Genomic DNA, 18,913 nt, shown 5'->3' on the forward strand with positions numbered 1-18,913 from the left:
GTTTCCACAGAGCTCCCAACTTTGAATCAGCCTTTGTGTGCAGTATACATGTTTCACTTAGCGTTTCCTAGGGTCACAATTAACTCGTTATCAGGTAAAGGCATGGGTTCCTCAGTATCACCATCAGATGTGAGATGAATAGGACTGATGAGTCCTCAATGATCTGTGTCTTAGCAGACGATACGTGCTTTGTACTGAGTAATACAGATGATTCAGAAGCAGGCTCATCTTTGAGGTGAACCCCAGAGCCAAAGCATACTGGAGCTTGATGGGGTAAAACAGCTGTGGTAACCAGGGCTGGTACAGCTATGGCAATGTGAGTATGTTTCAGAAGTCACTAAGTACTTTCAGACTGAATGCTGACAGTGATACCATGGAACCTTTATGAGCTTAACAGTTTTATAAGGAACATATACTTTTTACAGGCTACAGGGACTGTTAGCTGTGCCAGGTGGATTGCCCATTGTGTCTCTCAGTTGTGGTGAATTGCGGTGCTGAGATCCTCCCAAGAGACTTACCCAGGACTGCCTGGGGGTGGTAGTGACACTACCCACTGCAGCAGACTGCAGCAGCAGTGGTGCAGCTCATAATGAGTGGAGGTATGGATGGGCATCCTCCTCTTGTCTTGCCTGTGCTGGAACACCGGAAGCTGGGCTTGCAGCATGCTCGCCTCTGAGGGATGGAAGTCGATGAGTGAAGTTGAAAGAGAGACACTGCAGGAACTCAGAGGAAAGGCCCCAGTGTGTTCTTTCGACAGCACCAGGAGAAGACCTGGATGTTTGGGACTCCATACGGCCTATGGGAGGACCTGGTTTGAAATCCACATAGAAGATCCTGGGTGAAATGTAAGGATATATCTAAATTAACAAAATATGAACTTGAGCCTAAGGACAAGACAAATAATAGTTGAAAGAGGCCCAGGATAATAGAAGAATAAATAAAAGGAAATAATGAAAGTGAAAATACAAGTGAAGTAATGGAAGCATAACTTGCGCAAAGAAAGAGGGCCTAACACAGGAGTAGCAGAGTGGAAACTCCCTGCTAGCCAATCCTGTAAGCAGGGCTTTCCGGAGATCAGAAGCATACAGGATGAGGAGGAGTCTGGCTATAAAAGCAGAGCCAGCTCATTCTGAACGTGTTTCACCCAGGGACAGGTTCCCCGTGCTTATCTCTAGATGCTGCTGCATGAGATGGACCTATATCCTGAAGGATGAGTTGCTGCCTGGGTGAAGGATCCTGAACTACACTGGAGCAGTACCTGCCTACCTGGATGATGCCTGAAGAGTCTGGAGGAAACCAATTGATCCAGGTGGAAGGCGTGTATCCCTGCAAATCACTTTCAAGGAACCTTTGATTCAGGAAAACTTTATTTTTTAGTTAAAAGATTAGTTATGACAGGCAAGTTTACTTTGAGGGGGTTTAATGCTTTAGGGCACCTTTTTACTTCATACGTAAAGTACACCTTTAGTTTGCGATATTCACTCAGGGATGGAACTCTACATCATTTATGTTTAAACCCCTTGCTTTATTCTTTAAACCCAGTTGTGGTTACACTTACTTAAAACAGTGTTATCCTTAAGAAGCCCCCAAAGTGATTCAGGAAAATGTTATTCTAAGTTAACAGATTAGTTATGACAGGCACGTTTCTTTTAGGGGGTTCAATACTTTGGGGCACCTTTTTACTTCATAGGTGGAGTACACCTTTAATAGGCGTTATTCACACAGGGATGAACTACTACATCGTTTATGTTTAAACACTTTGCTTCATTCTTTGAACCCTGTTTTGGTTACACCTATTTCATTAAGTATTATCCTTAAGAAGCCCCCAAAGTCTGAGACCCTTCTATTCACATCACACTCATCACACATGGTGCCAGAGTGGGATTCTCCTGGCCAGAAATAGAGCCTGCTCCACAAATATTAGCTTCCATTAGGGAACCCTTAGGACTATGCCATCTAACTGCCCTCTGGAAGTAAGGCCTCCCCCAAGCCCACCAACCCATCTAGGACTTAGGATCCAAACTATTAGTCCAAAAGCCTTCCTTCCAAGTAGAACCAATGTAGAAGGAAACAGTTACATTCCTCATAGTCCCCAAGATTATTGTTGTATCCCTGGCCGAGACCGGCTCCCGATCTTCACTGAAATGGAAGTGAATATACCATCCAACCACTGTGGGTTCCTTACACCTACAAACGTGCCAGGAAGAGGAAAGGGATTAGGATTGTGTTGGGAATAACACAAGTCATAAACCACAGCAAGCTGTGCCTACTGGTCCTGTATTTTCCTCCTCATCCAGTAAGGATTCAAAGAGGGGAAGTCCTTGATTATCTCAACTATGATACCATCTACATTGACTCCACTCCTGTGTGCCTCCCAAAAGGAACCAGAACCACAGAGGATAACCAGGAAAACAATCATAGGGAACATCTTACACACCTTTCCCACCAGGAGATACGTTCTTGCATAAACCCACATTTCCTGCCAAATCAAGGCCCTTGATACAGGTAATTAGCAGAGAAATTGCATCTATACCCCAGGAAGAGATATCTTCCATTGAATCAACTGAAGCCATAGAATATGAGGTGGTATAGTGTCCTGTTATGCAAGTGCCAACCATACCAATGGAATATCTGGATGATGCCAACTTGGTCAAGAAGGACCCCAAGAAGTCAGTAGACTATACCTGCACCTCTCCTGTGGAAAAGCAGGATATTTATACTCATGTTTTCCTTTAAAAACTATTTCTCAGCAGAAGAGGCTTTACCCAGAGAATTTAAGACTGACAGCGACGCCACTAAAAAGCTGCTTGAAAGAAACCCAGATGAAAAAGAGCCCCCTTGATTTACCTGTCAAGATGATCATGCCAGCTTTAATCACATCAGATGAATTTTCCGTTTCCCGACTAATAGACCCTGGAAAGGTGAGCACCCAAAGTCTGGAAAGCCACCTCATAAAATGTCCAAGAAACATCCGAAGAAAGGAGGGAAGTGTTGCTATACTGGCAGAAACACATATTATGTTCCAATAAGGCTCTTTTAAACCACTCTGTTGGCAAAGCTGGATAAGGAAAGCCTAGTTAGCCAACAGAGTGAACTCCTACCGACATCCTGTTGAGTGAAAGCACAAAAATGATCACCTGTGTCCATGGGAAAATAGAACGGTACAATACTGCCATCATCCCCATACAGACAAAGGGGCAGAGTTGGAAAATGTAAGCATTAATAACTCCTGGTCTACCAGAAGATGTACTTACAGGAAGTAACTTCCCGTATCATCACCGCTGGATTAAAGATTGGGTTTAGCAAAAGGGGACCAAGAATGCACAAGCACAAATAAATACCAATGCCCCGGTAACATCAAGAGGAGAAGAGTTGATATCCAGTCTATCAAGAAGTATTCCCCAATTTCCATCTTTAAGGACTCATCATAGAAATTGGGAAAGGAAGAACCAGAAAGAAGAAGGAAGTTAGAGGACCACATGTGAAGATGGTCCAAAACTACTGAATTCAAACCCCCAAGGAAAAATCAAGAAAGGGGCCAAAGGGAAATATTGGGGGTATGTGGTGAATCACAGTTCCATGATCCACACAAGAGGCTTACCCGGCATCTGCCTGCAGATGGTAGTTGTTAGGGAAAATTCTCAAAATGTACTAAATCCTCTCTACCTTAGAGACCCCCAGCTCTTTTGCTGAACTTTGGGACTTTTTACTTTTTAATTATGTTTGTTTTCTGTGTTTATTTCTTTTGGTTATAGAGTTTTAGACAACTCCATAGGCATTTTATTATTTTATTTGTGTTACACCGCACCCCCAGTGCAGTGACACAGGGATGTCTTTTAGACTTCCCAAAGGTTTAAATACCTTCTCTGGGATAAACTACTGTTTCCCAGAGAATGTAAAGTGAAATTGACCTTACCAGTCTTTTCAAATTCCTAGACCCAGCACACACCATCTTACAATGGTGTGCTGGAGGGGTTACATAGAATCCCCTGTTTCTAAATACTCATGTGGCAGTCAAATGCTACCCTTTCCTTTTGAAAAGGCTGGTAGCAGTGGTTTTACAACGAACTACCATGATTTTTCCCGACCACGAACACTGGTAGCTAAAAATCACGTGAGACATGTTTTTCAAGATGGTGCTTTAAGCCCCTTTGTTTAAACGGGTCACAGCCTTCTTTTTTAGCCGTTTCTTTATGGAAAGGTCCTTCTAGTGTTTGCCTCTGTGCGCCAAACCAGGTTTGGTCCCTTTGTTCGTGTGCCTTTGGTGGGGTTCAGGGCTGAAGACCGCCTCTGGTGTCTAAGTGTCTGGGGTGGGTAGGAAGTGAGGGAGGTGCCCGTAACAACCTGCGCTTGGTCTCCTAGGAGAACCAAATACACTCTGGTGTGATTGGCTGGCTGACTGTCCAGCAAGGACAGCCACCCTGCTGGGTGAATGACAGCTAGTCTGGATTGAAAGGGAGAAAACTGTTTAAAAGATGAGTCTCCAGGACTGGAAGGCAGAGTCGACCAATGGAATGAAAAAACTGAAGACGAGCTGGAAGAGGACAGCTGCTGCAACTCCTTGAACATTGGTTTGCCCGGTGAAGCCCTGCTGCAGGTCCGAATCGCAAAACTCCATTTGACAGAGAAGCTCCTTCAAGAACAGCTTCTTCCTTTGAGTTGGTGGGACCAATCAACTCATAAGACACCTGGATACCATTCTCAAGGCTGGTTAGGATTAACCAGGGAGAGGGACACCATTTGTGTTCTTGAATCTACAGCTACTGGAACTGAAGTGACTCCATCTTGTTTGCGTTCTTCAACAATCCTGTGCAGTGCAGGAGTCCCCCGACGTCTCCCAACATCCTCCCTCTATTCCCCATGACTGAGGCTCAGGAACAGAGAGATCTGCAGGACCTGCCAGGAACCATGACTTCAGCAGCATTTGTTTCTTCATACAACAGTACTGTGACAACCCGATTGAGAGAATGCCACTACTCTTGCGATGAAAGTTTGTGAAACTTTCCCAAGTTTCAGGCCTAATCCGCTTGTGACCTGGCATATGATTCTTCTTCGCCTAAACTACTTCTAAGAAGTTTTGCAAAGACTTTACCGTTTGATCCCAAAACTGCTCTTTCCTATCTAGAACACTAGCCCATTGACTTTGGCCTATTGACTTGAATTGACTCTTCTGGTGAACTGAAACTATTTCCATTGTCTAAAAAGTATATATGATCTATTTTACTTACCTTGTGCCTTTTGCTTCTTTCTAAGTAACTGAACTGCCATTTGGATCCTATTTCGGGGAGCTCAAACTGTCTCAAAACCTCAGAATTCTGTATTGAAGTGTATTGGTTTATAATATTAAGTTGCCTTCTTCTAGTGAACTGTTTTCTAAATGATTGTGTAATAAATTACTAAGTGTTTTTACCAAGAATCCTTGAGTATAAGCGTTTAATTGAACTACTGTGAATGAAAGTCCTCTTTGTAACTACTTGTACTGCTCACATTCACTCTTGAGATAAGCCTGGCTGCTCAGATCGCTACCAAAAACTGTGTGGTACAGACATATAGCAAAGGTTGGTTTGGCTAACACCTGTAGTCCTAATTGTGTGTAGTGGTCCGAGAGGGTACTCCATCATTCAATTCTGCCTAACACTAGTGACACTTCCTGCTGGAGCGCAATGGCAGCAACAATGGCACAGCTCAGGACGCATGGAGGAACAGATGGGAATCCATCTCTTGTGAAACACTCAGTAAGAGCATCGTACACTTCCTGGACCTCAACCTGGAAGTTAGGAACAAGATGATTGTGAGCACAGTCTTCAACAAACCATCAGGCAGGAACTCACTCCTGACATTTAACAGTTAGCATAATCTTGCTGTATTTGCTTTGTTCTAAAAAGTCAAATCTTGCTGCTTTTGCTTTGTTCTAAAAAGTAAAATCTTGCTGTTTTTGCTTTGTGCTAAAAATCGAATCTTGCTGTTTTTGCTTTGTGCTAAAAAGTCAAATCTTGCTGCCCATTGATAAATTCTCTGTATTTTGCTTGTATACTCTTTCTTCTCTGTAACTTGCCAGCCCAGTGACCTCACCACTCTCTTTTGTCCCACACCTACCTGCCTTAGCCCCCCCCAGTATCTCCATCCTCTCCTCGCTTGCACCCCAATGGCGCTTTCTGTTTCGCCTATCTTTTCCAACTGCTTCACCATTGACTATCCTTCCCTTCTCACTAAGTCTGGCAGGAAGAAGTTCAAAAAGGATATTTGGCCTCTAACCCTGGTCTTCCTATCGCTTGACACCTACTCCAATGCTTCCGCCAGACAGACCCTCAACGACATCCTCTTTGTCATTCCTTCGCCAGATCTATGTAATCCTCATATGGTCTCTGTGCTCTGGCCTCCTCTCCCATTAATGGTGGCACTCGGTGGGAAGTTCTCATGGCTTCCTTCAACTCCTCTAAAGTCATCATCATTAATGTCTACCTAAATAGCACTGTCATGGTCCAAGGCCCTCAGGCCAATCTCCTCCTCTTTGATAGGCGCTTCCCTTGCCTCATCAATTTCCTCTCATCTGCTATCCCCTCCTCTCCCCCATTGGCTACCTTGCCCTCTCTCTCCTCCTCCTCCTCTGCCCCTCCTAGGGCAATTTCTCCTCCGCAGGGCGTACCTCTGATCTGTACCCCTCCACGGAAGGTCTTTAAGGCTGACAACCTTCTTCATATTGCCACTCTCAACTCCCGCTCTGCTGTCAAACACTCCTCTGACATCTGCCACCTCCTTGAAGTACTATACCTTGATGTCCTTGGTCTTACTGAGACATGGTTCACGGCCAGCTCTGTCACAAGCTTTGACACTCTCCTCCCTGATGGCTACAAGATATTCTCAGTACCCAGATCCTCCCAGTCCGGTGGGGAGGTAGCCCTGATCTTTCCTGAGTGGATTCCTGCCTCTGTCATTCCCACTCAGACCTACTCCTCTTTTGAATGCCTTGTCTGTAGGCTTTCTCTCCCGCCTACCCATTCTCTTACTGTGGTTACCATCTACTGGCCTCCTGGTCAAATCACCTCTTTTCTCTCTGAGTGGGCAGACCTCTCCTCCTCCCTCCTGGCCTCTACCACTCAACTCCTCCTCCTCGGTGACCTCAATATACATTTACACTCTCCTTGCTCCTCCTCTGTACTCTTCCGTGACCTCTGTGACTCTATCTCCCTGTCCATCCTTCCCTCTGGCCTGACTCACTATGCAGGGCAAACACTCGATGTCTTGATCTCCTATGACCTCCCTCTCTGCATCCCTATGACCACTCCTCTCCTCTCATCTCTCCCTCTCTTCCCCCCAAGCCAAGCCTACCCCAACACTGCCAACTACCTTCTCGGGCATCCGGCCCATGAAGCGTGTGTTAGTTGAGGCTTTTGCCGCCACTTTCTATCCCCCCTCCACCTTTGCCTGTCTCACATCCTGACACAGCCCTGTCTCTGCTGTACTCTTCAATTTCTGATAGGCTTGATGCTCTTGCCCCTGTCATGAGGATCCGTTTGAAGTCCAAAGCCAAGTGCAATTCCTGGTATGACTCTGACCTAGCTACACTTAAACATAAGTGTAGGGTGGCTGCGAGGAAATGGAGTACTTCCTCTTCATCCTCTGAGAAACTGGCCTGTCGTCTGTTATAAGGCAATACCGACTCTCTGTCCTCACCAAGAAGAGAGTCCACATTCAAACTCGTGTCTCTGTGGCATCTACCAACTCGGCCAAACTCTTTAAAATCTGCAAGGAGCTGTCCAGCCCTGCTGCAGTCTCTACACCTCCTGTTGCCTCACAGGCTCTTTGCAATGCCCTTGGCTCTCACTTCATTTCAACAACCCAGGACATCCTGTCCACCCTCTCCACCCACACCCCTCCTCTTCCCTCTCCATCTGTGCTTGCTGACCCTACTTTAGCCACCCCCCTCCTCCTTCTCGTCCTTTCCTCTTTTCTCCCCTGACAAGGTTGCTAGACAAGTCCGATCTATGAAAGCCTTGTCAAAACAGGCTAGTTTCTCTAAAACCATCAAGGACCACATTGACACCCTCGCTCCGGCCATTGCTGATTTTTGCAACCACTCCTTTGCCTCGGGATCCTTCCACTCCCCTCTGAAGCACTCCTTTGTGTATCCTCTTCTCAAGAAACCCACAGCTGATCCTTCTTGTCCAGCTAACTATCAACCAATTTCCATTACTCCCTTTCTGGGCAAACTCCTGGAAAAGTTGGCCATCTCTGAGCTTAACCTTCATTCCAATTCTGTTGGCTGTCTCCATGACCACCAGTTTGGCTTCATAGCTGCCAGAAGCACGGAAACTGCTCTCCTGAACATCCGTGAAGATCTTCTCTCCAACCTTGACTCAAACATTCCCTCTGTCCTCATCCTCCTCGATCTCTCTTCTGCCTTCGACACGGTCAACCATACCATCCTGCTCATCCGTCTTTGTGAAAACCTGGGTATCACTGATCAGGCTCTGGCCTGGCTGACCTCTTTCCTCTCAGATCAGCCCTCCCAGGTCCAACTTGGTTCCGTCCTATCATCTATCTTCCTCTCTACCTGTGGTGTTCCCCAGGGGTCTGACCTCTCACCCTGGCTTTTCAACCAATACCTGGCAACTCTCGCCCTCTGCATTGCCACTTTTTTGCTTTAATTTCCAGTGCTGCGCTGACAACACTCAATTCATTTTCAGGCTGCCCTCTGCCACCTTCTCTCCCTTTCTCATCTCTGATTGCCTAACTGCCATTCAAGATTGGTGCACCGCCAATGATCTTTGTCTGAATACCAACAAGGGAAAAATAAAGGGGTAGACCTGCGCTTAAACCCTGATCCTTCAGGTATAATACAGCAATATCCAAGATTGGATCAGTAATATGGGATGACACTCCTTAGTATATATTCACATTTTATTAGCCAAATTTTGTATATAGAAAAACATTTTTCACAGGTAAAAATTCATAAAAAACATCTCATATCGACATTCATAGCCACATACCAAACTCATTCATACAATCGCACAAAATACCAACACCCATAATATGTAATTTCTCATTGGGTTTGGAGTATACAACTTCATTGCATATATTACACAGTAGACCCAGTCTCTAAGATTAGGTGTCATGGTGTATCTCACACCAGATTTTTTAGGACAGATATTTGTTACACAGAAAAACGTCGACACGTGTTTCGGTCGGAGACCTTCCTCAGGATGTGAGGCAAAGCAAAAGTTCTTCGCCCAGATTCTTAGTATGTAAGGGCCCGTGACCAATCACCAAGTTCCAAGTCGAGGAAAGGTGAACGGAATATAAGATATTAATCCTCCACTGGACTCAGTGCAAGTACTGAACATGTGCCCATGGTACAGCTTCAGACAAACCGTCGTTGTTTTACCACTGCAACCTGCAGCGTAAGAAATGGCTTGCTTGATTTCCCATTCACTGCGTTCCGCACGGTAGCCGCGTCTCACTTCAATCACTCTCAAATTGGCAGGTTTTCCTGCACAGACCATGACACCTAATCTTAGGGACTGGGTCTACTGTGTAATATATGCAATGAAGTTGTATTCTCCAAACCTAATGAGAAATGAAATATTATGGGTGTTGGTATTTTGTGCGATTGTATGAATGAGTTTGGTATGTGGCTATGAATGTCGATATGAGATGTTTTTTATGAATTTTTTACCTGTGAAAAATGTTTTTCTATATACTAAATTTGGCTAATAAAATGTGAATATATACTAAGGAGTGTCATCCCATATTACTGATCCAATCTTGGATATTGCTGAATGCCAGCAATACAGAGATCCTCCTCATCGGCACACCTTCACCATCCTTTCCCCTCACTCTCTGGCCAGCCTCCCTTGGCCCTCCTCCTACCCCCACCTGCGAGGCTAAGAACCTCGGGGTTCACACCACCCGTTCCTTCTCCGCCCACATCTCTGAGGTCTCTAAAGAGTGAAATATCCTAATGCACCTCCTCAGAGGTACTCTGCCTTTCCTCTCCTTGCCCCAGAAGCTCATGGTATCCCAAGCTCTGGTTCTCTCTAGCTTGGACTATTGTAACAGTCTCTTTCTAAATCTACCTGCCTGTACTCTTCGCCCTATGCAACTAATCCAGTACAGGACTGCAAGACATGTCCTTGGCCTCAAGCCCTGTAATCGTATCTTTCCAGCTCTGAAATCTATCCATTGGCTGCCAGTGGATGCAAGGATTAAATTCAAAACCCTCTGCATTGTCCACAAGGCTTTCTGGGGCCTGGGTCCAAAATACCTTCAGCTATCCGTCCGCAAATACCTCCCCTCTCGAGCTCTTCGTTTCTCTACCTCCAAGTCCCTCAGGGTCAGTCATTTTTCAAAGAAACAAGCTGGGGGTAGATTTCTGTCTTCGGCTGGGGCCTCCCTCTGGAACAGCCTCCCTGCCACTCTAAAACTTGAGGAGAACCATCTCTGGTTCCAGAAGCACCTTAAGACCTTCCTCTTTTCTTCTGCCTTCGCTCCCCCTCTCCCCTGCTGATGTGTTCTCTCTTGGCACCGTGCACCTGGCCACCCTCTGTCCTCCGGGCCCAGGTACCTGCTCACCCTGCCACCCTCCCACACTGCTTCCAGGCCACCCCTTGCACTGGGTCTGTATCTGTACCCATACAGCTCCCCCTTTTTCTTCCTGCACTTATCAGACCTACCCTGTCTGCTGCCTTAAACCTAGCACTTGCAAATTTCTGGCTGCATTACCACTGTTTGTTGACTTTATTAATTATGTATTGTTATTTATCTGTTTCTCCTCTGCTTCGCACTTTCCACTTCTCCCCCTTCCATGCACTTTTCCCCTCCCCCTCTCCCATGCACTTGCGTGTACTCAATGTCACTGGACCTAGTAAGATCGCTGTTTTGTTCTGCCCTGTTCCCCTTCCTTGCCTTGTCGCGCTCCGAAACACTTGTGTACGAGTGTGATAGAAATAAAATATCAATATCAATATCAATACCACCCGGCCAGCCTCAAAAACAAACTACCATTTGGTCAATTTCGGAGGTATCGTAGAAATTGCTGAAACCTCTATGACCGACAATCCAATCAGCTGGCAACTACTGAATCGAGGATATCCCAAACGTTGAGTGAAGCAAGCTTGTAAGAGAGCCAATAATATACCAAGGGATGTGACCCTGGAACATCACGGCAGACAGAAGGATACCAACAAAATAATAACAGCGATATTTAGTTTATCCCCCCAAGCAAATAAAATTAAAAAAGAAGTTCTCAAACTGTGGCCTATCCTCAATGTAGGAGAACATACCCTTGATAATGCAAGTTTTGTCATGAAAAGGAGGTGGAATTTACGGGACTCTCTCGTTCACACCTATAAAGAAATTGAACCTAAACCGGACACCTTGTGGAATCAAAATCCTGTGGTGGGACATACAGCTTGTGGTACATGCAGTGCCTGTGCCAAAAAAGAACTACAAGCAGCGATATAGGATGGCACTACCCATGGAATCAAAAGAACCTGACTAACTGCAACAGCAGTAACGTCATATACATCATTACATGTCCCTGTCAAAAACGCTATGTGGGCATGCCCACACGTTCCATCAAGACCAGACTTGCGGATCACAGATCATATATACGCACTAAGAAACTGACTGTACCGATGGTGGAACATTTCATATCCAAACAGCATGAACCATCAGACTTTACTTGGTCAATCATCGAAAAGATCTCAATACCAAGAAGGGGAGGCAACATTCAGAATCTCCTTTACAGAAGGGAATAACTATGGATATTCCATCTGAAAACAGACATAACAGGTCTGAATGAACCTACAAGTTGGCAAATACTGGCAACAATGTGAAAAAAGTTCTTCAGCCCATGATATCAGACCACATGAGTTGGGACCCTATGGCACACAACACTACTGCCGAACTTCTAATGGACATTTGGCTTCTATAATTTATAATCTGTGTAATCTATGATCACAATATTGCATGTTTGCAATAATGTGCACATGTGATTAGCGTGGAGAATGTCATCACACATATGTATATTGTTTTAAGAAATGCACAAGTGAACATCAAATGGTAACTGAGGGCTCATCCACCATTCTGCATGATGCGTTACTCTGAGCGTTACTATCACACCCATATACATTGACTTCCTGGTTTCTAGCAACCTTGTGACACGTGTTTTACGTAACATAGCTATACCTCTTAAACACACTATGTGAACTGAAAACAGTTGGGAGCTGCTGCAATGTATTTTGCTTAATGTGTGCATATTTCTGATCAACTTTATACAAAATGAATGCAATTGATGTACGGACTGTACTAACAACAGTTGATCGCTCAATAATCACCTTTACTTTATTTATTTATTTTATTTAACAATGATGACACCTGGGGGGTCCAAAACTGGACGATTCGGATGTGATCACTATAATGCGGACATTGAATTTACAGATACCATAGGACACTCATAGATGGCGGCCTCCACTCAGCGACCGGGCCGCCATCTTTGTTTGTGCACACGTGACGCTCTGAACGTCATGGCAAAAATGATACATACTAACTATCGAGCGGCCGCGTTCTGAAACTACACGCAGCTCGCCATACCCTGCAGACGCTTCACGCCATTGCAGAAGGTGAGATGTTTGTTCTGCTTTGTGCGCACCCTCTCACTCCCCGGCACCCGGGGTTGAGACAGAGAGATGCGCACGCGTTGGAGCGCATTAAACAGAATGAACAAGAGCGAAAATGATTTCCATTCATAAAATATTGTTGTTGAGCATATGTATTTCAGAATGAGACTACGCTGTGTAGTATAATTTATGGTATTTTGGAGTGCAGTGCCACTGCATGGGATCACATTATTGCTATAACGTGGCACACAAATAACCAGCCCGATGTTGCCAGTGTAACATATGGATATGCAAATGAAGACAGGTTACAGATTTAAAAGAATAATAGGTTTTTTTTTCTTTCTTATTTGAAATGCCTCATTCACAGGAGAACACATTAGCTATCTAATTGACTGACTTAATTAACCAATACTAACACTAATTCTAACTAAATAACATTATAATGTGCTCTCCATGTAGAAAAAGGAGGCCGAAGAGATGTGGTCTGAGAGTCATTTTTAAACGTGCATTTTTCTCTGATTTTCTCTGGCTGCACTGAAATGTGAAGGACGGAAAAGCAGCAGGAAACAAAAACAGTTATTACAGTATGAAGATCCCATTGTTTGTGAAACAGGGGTGGCAACCTAATACACTTTCAATTAATATGATTGGAAGGAAGGATATCTGAAGACAGGCTGCGTAAGCAACAGAGCTTTGCTGGACGAGCTCTGACAGAATTATAGTGAGTTCACTTTTGCGGAGCTGCTGTGAGGTCGCCTTTGCTGGGCTGCTGGGAGGAGTTGTTCCAGATGCACTGCTGACCTTTAGAGACTGGGGGTTCCAGGTCACTTGACACCGGCTTGAGAACTGCAGATTGCAGATTGAACTGCATGTTCTCGCTGTGCACTTTAAAAAGAAAACCCCGGGCCCATTCATCAGAGGTCACGAGCCAAGGGAGATTGCGTGTGGGAGAACTACAGATTACTGGTAATTATCAAAGTGAATGGAGATTATTGTGATTGCTGTACGAATGACCTAATATATATCAGGCAGGCAGAGTAGAAAAAAAAGGAATCCCCTGTGTTTAATTGACACTTTATAATGTTGCAAAGTGAATATTGTTTTTTTGCTGCATGTTTTCCTTATTCTCTTTGTTACAGATGATGCAAAGTGAATCTCGTTCTGCTGCTGTACATTTTTCTGTTCATTTCTGTAAAAAAAAAACAAGGTAAAATGGTGTTCTGAAATGCAACTGTTTATAAAACACAAAAATACATGAAGGCAGACGTGTAGTGTGTTTTTGTCTTTCTCTTTTCTTAGTGCATCTGGAATAGCACTTGTGATATGGGGAAGATTTTGAGGTAGTACATTTGTCATTTTTCCCATATGGATAAAACAACAGAAGAATAAGTTGTCTAAAAGTAAGACTTAGTAATCATAAATAGTTGTGTGCGTGATTACACTCAGGTGTGTGTGTGTGTGTGTGTGGTTTCTGATTGGAATACAATACAATAGTCCTTGCTGGGCGTACACGAATCAGCAAAAAGAGGCCTATGGAAACATAATTCACTAATGTAAATAAATTAGTGATAATACCGCATGTAATTGTGAATACTTTATGGAAACCTAGTTCACTGGTGTAGATAAATCAGTGATAACAGACATAGGTGGCACTCTATATGAAAATGTGGTGTTTCTGAATAATGTAGGTCTGAGGCCTCTAGAGATCACACAAACAGTCGCAACAAAAGAAGGGGGTTTTGTATGTTGGGGCCACAAATAAAACAAAGACATTATGCTTACCAAAATACCACCCACAAAAAAGTATACCACACTAAATGATCGTATATAATGTAATAAGGAATGCTCACTGAAAGTAAGGCCAGACCGAATCTAAATACAAGGAGTAGTCATCACCAAATTACCATTATTTTGGCGGTAGTAAAATACCACCAGACCCCAAATCTACACAAAATAACCTACATATTTATGGTGTGTTGCATGCTGAGAAAGTGATCATAGAGCACCTACTGGGCGTGGCAAGTGTGTCTCACACTGCCATCTGTACATTAAAGGGAACCCATTTCATAATAGCAGTATGTCACTAAAAACAAATTTTAGAATGTTTCAAATGGAAGCCACATTCTCAGAACTAGTGCAATATTTAGAGGCAAAGTTATATGCACATGGAACATGGTCATCGAACAGTGCCACAGAATGGCATGACCGCATTCAGGGTGTAGTGCAGAAAGAAAAACTAGACAATATTTTTGCAGAAAGCAGCATAATTCAGGTCTGCCTCCTAAGGTTGTTAAATGCAGCTGATAAACATGCAGAGAAAGATTGTCTGATACAGCTATGCGGTAAGATTTGGTTTATCTTGAATAGGTCCCTGCGAATGCAAGAAAATGATTCTAAGCTGATTAACAGGATAAAAGCTGACCTAGATGGGGCAAGTAAAAAGGAGGAGATATTAAGAGCAGAATTAGAAGGATGTCAAAAAGATATGCAGGTAAAATGCAGAGATTTTGATATTCAATTGCCCAAAAACAAGAAACAATTTGAGGACAATGAACAAGAATTGGTACACTTAAAAGCATTAGTGGACCACATTAGAAAAGATAAAGATGAGATGGTTTCAGAAATGCAGGTCTTACAAAAAGAACATTTTGAAAAAGAAAGTGATCTCCAAAATGCAGAACAGGAAATGGTTAAAATACTTCAAAAAAGAGACATGAGAAACAAAGAATTCAATGAATGCCAAATGCAAATGTGCGACATGCTGGAGGTTATTAATAAAATGAGTGATGAAAGCAATTACTTGCAAAACGAGGCAGACAGGCTACTTAAGAAGTGTAAGGATTTGGAACAACAAATGTGCATTCCCAGGTCCCAGGATAGACGGCAGGGCACCGCATTCAATGGAGTTGAGGTGAATTCTATTTCTACCCAAAGAGCTAGTGCCCCAGTGACTGCGCCAGTGACTGAACTTGGTTGCAGTGCCCTTGGGAGCTTTGATACTCCCATTGGGGGCCGCCACCAATCCCATACACCTGGAACCAGGGTTGAGTCACCAAGTAGTGCAATTCCATGCATTGCAACAAGTAGCCCCATAAAGATAATGAAATCCATCAAAGCCCTGATCAAACCATTTAAAAAGGGAGGGGAATGCTGCATAGAGGATCACTTAGAAGCAGTTCATGACATTTTTAAAGCCCTCCAGATACCTAAGGAACAATACAGGCAGTATTTTCATTTAACTTTAGATGCTCCCACGGCCAGTATCATAAGGGGATTGAATGTGCATCAGAATATGGCATGGGCAGAGTTTGAAAAACAGATTAGGCATCATTTTTCTCCTTTCCAGTCATTGCAGGAGGCAAATAAAGTTGCTAACACAATCACTGCTGGGCCTAATACATCCCCTCGCAAGTTTTTACAAGACTTAAAAAGGGCATTTTCTCGTTTTGATGTATCTTTTGACCCCAACTCTAATGAGTTTAAAACTGCCTACTTCTATGGGCTACAGAAAGACATTATATCACAACTGGTCCGTGAATTTGATTGTGACAAGTCCCTTGAGTGGATTGTGCACCAAAGCACAAAACTATATGAAGTACTTTATTGTCAGGGTAGAGAAAGTGATAAAATGAAAGATACTAGACAAAAATCTAAAGAACCCTCAGCAACAGTGATGGAAATCAGGTCAGCCAAAATGTCCCTTGAGTCTGCTCAAAGTCCAGGTAAAAATAACTTGACACCTGAACAAAGGGTCAATCAAAAAAGATCATCACTTCCTGTACCAATGTTTCAATCACATGATCCTTGTAATAAGGAAAGCTACATCAGCCCTCGGCCTGATATGTCATTTATGAACAATAACCAGAGACAAAATTAGGATCAAAGAAATGATGGATCGATTTACTGATAATGGGAATCAACATAGGGGCCAGTACCCACAACATGAGTGACAGGACATGAGACAGAATATGAATTCCGCTCCACTTCAGTACAATGATTTCCAACCAGGGGACTACAACCAAAGGATGGGTGCACCCCATTCCCCTCCCATATGAATCAAGAGTTCAGGAACCATCCCAATAGAAATAATTCCCCTGAGAGGTATCAGAATAGACCCAATCAGGGGGAAAACAACCAATATCGATCTAGGCCACTGAGACAAGATTCCAGGGAGATGGAAAGATTCTAGTGTCTCGAGGCCCAAGTGAAAATGTTAGCTGAGCAAATAGGAAAGCTCTGTACAGCACAAAAACATCATCAACGGAGGGGGCAGAAAGCAATAGCAATGACTGGGTGGTTTCTGAAAAATGACTATGTACTTATAATACCTGCAGTGCCAAAAAGACAGATTGCTCTGATGTAATTATGCATAATGACTCTGAGATGCCTAATGATTTAAAAGTGAAAGTACCAGTAAATGAACATGTGACAGAAATTGCAAATACATCTAAAAGAGAGGTACGGTTTAACCTAGAGCTAAATCAACCATTGAAGATTTGTACAAATGAAAAAGGAAAACCTGAAATTCCAAAAGAACAAAGAGACAGATTTAAGAAAAATGACTCATGCATGGGGAATACCAGTGAACAGGGAGTAACTGGGGATGCTATGATTCCTTTCCTGGGCAATCAAAACAATGACCAAACACAGGCAGAAAAAAGAAATACTCAAAATGAGGGTACAGGTCAATCACCTGAAGAATTCTTTGAGCCACACATTTTTGAAGAAGTTAAAAGGACTGGTACCATACTAAATAATCACAAATGCACAGGGTTAGACAATGACAAGTTGCCAAATGATGCTGTTACACATGTTCAGTTGGAGGATCGTAGTGTGACCTCTGATGATACCTGTATGGATGGGCGAACAGTGACCACACTCCAAAAAACCTCTGAACATGGAGAAATGAATAAAGTCTCCCACGCAGAAATGGGCAAAAAGGAGGGAAACATGTCATTCCATTTACCAATGTGCTTAGCCAAAAGTGAAAAAGGCCTGAGAAAGGTGAGCCCTGAAATCAGTAAAAATGTCCACTTCTTATGTGTGTTAGTGGAAGTTGAAGACCGGTATTATGCTCCCATCACTGTAGAAGAAAAATGCAATACATTTGCAATGATTGACACTGGCGCACAGGCCACAATTATGTCTAAAGAATTGGTAAGGAGTGTCAATGAAGGGAGATCCCCACAGAATCAGATCACAGTGAAGGAAAATCAAGGTCCAGTGCATAATTTTAACGGGGGAAGTGCCTATTATAGGCGTCACCGAGGTTGACATAAAGATAGGTAAACACAGAATGAAACAGGAGGTATTGGTCACATCCATTTGTGAAATTCCATTTCTGATGGGAACAGATTGCCTGAAAAAGATTGTCTCCTCTCATAGAGAGGGTGAATGGAGTACTGTGGTCCTTAACCAAAAAACCATTGAGACCTAAGAAACTAAAATCACAAAACAGCAATATAAATGAATGTCACACCGTTGCCAAAACAAATGATGCAGTGGAGGTATATCTCCAGAATAGCTGCATCCCTAGCGTCACTGTTATATTAATGTGTCAAGCAAAATGCATAGTGAAAATGAAAAACTACCTGTACAAATATAGTTGGACCCAAGGAAAAAATGGCAAACTGCCATAGATGAGCACACATTACGTTTTTATTTAAAAGAGAAGACATGTAAACAGAATACTGCTCATAAAGCAGATTCAGAAAAACACACCACCACTCTTGCTGAAATAAACATGGAAGATGAGCAACCATGGGTTCACATTGGTATAAATGATTATTCTAAAACAACAAAAGCCACTTTAGCACTTGAACAGGAAAGAAGTTTCATTAATGAGAGACTATTGCAAAAAATAATGGAGAGGGAGGAGATCCCGAAATTTAGAAGTAACAACCAATATGTCTCTGGTTTGGACAGTCCAGACTTTGAAAACCGAATTGCAGGAAGATGTATGCTGAAAATTAAATTAATATTGGACAAAAGACAATTCACCATAATGTTTGGATAGTGAGTGGGACACAAAATGACTTTTACATGGGCAATGATATAATGCACAGAATGTGCATGGTGTTAGATTTCCTTAATCAAAAAATATGGTCACGCCTAGGTGGGCCGGCACCTGAATATGAAGATAAAAGAAGAGCTTATCATTGCGCACAGCTGGTCCCATATGCAATTGAATTACAGCTGAGGAAGGATACTATTATCCCTGCATTAACCAAACAGGTTGCAATAACACTGAAATGCAAAAATGGACAGCAGATGAAAGATTCTGATGCATTTGT

This window comes from Ambystoma mexicanum, chromosome 7q, assembly GCF_040938575.1.
Source record: "Ambystoma mexicanum isolate Mex_15411 chromosome 7q, UKY_AmexF1_1, whole genome shotgun sequence".
Taxonomy (NCBI): Eukaryota; Metazoa; Chordata; class Amphibia; order Caudata; family Ambystomatidae; genus Ambystoma; species Ambystoma mexicanum.